Source organism: Priapulus caudatus, unplaced genomic scaffold (assembly GCF_000485595.1).
Source record: "Priapulus caudatus unplaced genomic scaffold, Priapulus_caudatus-5.0.1 Scaffold108, whole genome shotgun sequence".
Lineage (NCBI taxonomy): Eukaryota > Metazoa > Priapulida > Priapulimorpha > Priapulimorphida > Priapulidae > Priapulus > Priapulus caudatus.
Genome location: NW_014577169.1, coordinates 344,339 through 346,699, shown reverse-complemented (window position 1 = coordinate 346,699; position 2,361 = coordinate 344,339). Strand labels below are relative to the sequence as shown.

The following is a 2,361-nucleotide window of genomic DNA, read 5'->3' as shown; positions in this document are numbered from 1 at the left end:
AGAGAGAGAGAGAGAGAGAGAGAGAGAGAGAGAGAGAGAGAGAGAGAGAGAGATAGCGCAAGTATAGACCCGGAAGTTCTGAAAAAAGCAGCTGCGATTCCAAACCTGTCTACATTCAACTCGATCAGAAATTGAATGGACCGAGACAGATGTAAAATCATTTCCAATTCTGGTTCGTGATTTACTCGCGACGAGAATCGAAATGAGACGTCGGTTTGAATAACCGATCGGTTTGAATGATTATTGCATCTGCGCAACAGCAGCATCTGACGTGAACATGGGCCGGTCTCGTAGGAAATTAATTATCCTTGGATAAACCACTTGTCGGTGGTGTGGGATGGTTATGCTTGCGTTATACGTGCTTTGGTCTCGACTGTGCCTATACGGCTGTATGTGTGCATTTGCTTTCTCTGACTGTCGGTCTCTCTCTCGCTATCCCGTTTTCCCTTTCTATTATATATAAATAAATATATATATATATATATTATATATATATATATATATATTATTTCTTACAAACGCACGCACCCACATAATACATATAAATAGAAAGTATAATATAAAATATAAATATACATTGTAAATAGTTATGCAACTGAAGATTCTATAAAGATGAAAGCGCTTGTGTAAAACCAATTGTCGGATTATTCTATTTTTTAACTATAACTGAATATCGTGCAACCTATGAACTTTTCTCATATATATATATCAGGGGGGGTCCCTTTATCAGGGGGGGTCCCTATATCAGGGGGGGTCCATATATCAGGGGGGATCCCTTTATCTACTCCTGATATATATGGAGTATGCTAGTAACCGCTCGCAGGCCGAGAGCAGTAGCAGCCGCGCATACACGCGCCCTTTCATCCCCGCCGCCGCCTCTGATGGGGCGGAGCACGATTCGACACGCATAGCAATTAACAATTGATTACCATGCTGGTCATGTTTCTTGAGAACTTTCTCGGGGGGGGAGAGATTTTTTGAGGTCATTTATAATTGGCGTTAACGAGATAACGTCGATCTTTATTACCCTTTCTCACGGAATTAAAAGTGAGTTGAAAGTTGAATGATACGTGCATCTGAACGCTAGGAAGTGTACGATATTTTAAGCGGTAACATCATGTATTTTGCACGTGCGGTGATCGTGAAGGTATTCCGTCAGTGATCGCGCCGGTACTCCGAAGCGCAGGAAAACAATTTCGTTACGGGGGAATTGAAGGCATGTAGACGTGCATCATAGGTGAACTGACTGACGTAACCGATGGGGTGACTGCCCGCTAGTCCGAAGCCCACTAGTCCGAAAACCAAGAGGGTGACTGCCCACTAGTTCGAAGGCCCACTAGTCCGAAGGCCCACTAGTCCGAAGGCCCACTAGTCCCTCTCTCGCTATCCCGTTCTCCCTTTCTATTATATATAAATAAATAAATCCCCCCCCCCACACACACACACCTCCCCCTACAATGCCCCTATGAGTGTTTTCGACTAGTGAAACCTTCGGGGACAGTAGGGCCTTTGGACTAGTGAACCTGTCGACGAGTAAACCTTCGAACTTAGCGCCGGCCAGGTCACCCTCTTGGTATTTCGGACTAGTGGGCCTTCGGACTACGCGGCACGTCACCCTCTTGGTTTTCGGAACTAGTGGGCCTTGCGACGTAGCGGGCAATCAACCCCTAGCGTCAGATGACGCTCATCACTTTCCACTTTCAACCTTCACTTTTACTTCCGTGAGAGGAGGAATAAAGCATCGACGTTATCTCGCTTAACCGCAATTAGAAATGATCCTCCAAAATCTTTCCCCCGTGAAATGTCGTTTAAGAAACATGACCAGCATCGGTATCAATTGTTATTGCTCCATGCGGCTCCAATCAGTGCCTCCGCCCCCGCCCATCGAGATGGCGCGCGCGGGAGTGAAAGGGCGCGAGTATGCATGGCTAGCCTACTGCTGCTCGGCCCGCGAGCGGTCTACTAGCATCTACGTCCATATATATATATATAATATGATTGATATATATATATAATATATAATATATATAATATATATATATGAGAAAAGTTCAATAGGTTCCACGATATTCGTTATAGTAACAAAAATGAATAATCCGACAATTTGGAATTTTTACCAACGCTTTCATCTTTACGAACTGCAGGGCTGACATAAACTATTTACAATGTATATCTTATATTTTATATATATACTTTCATATTATATGTATTATGTGAAGTTTAACGTGCTTTGCGTGCTCCGTTTCGTTTGTACACGATAAGTCATTTGATATATATATATATATATAGAATAATATTTATAATATATATGTATTTATTTATTTAGTACTTATAATAGAAAGGCTGAGAACGGTCGAATCT

The 2,361-nt window shown here is 42.5% G+C and overlaps 1 protein-coding gene across 1 annotated transcript in view; it reads right to left on the bottom strand.

Annotated features, from left to right (window-relative positions):
* LOC106805284 (CD81 antigen-like) overlaps positions 1–2,361 on the bottom strand; it is a 99,727-nt gene that overhangs the window by 23,639 nt on the left and 73,727 nt on the right. The gene's annotated exons all lie outside the window — the stretch shown is intronic.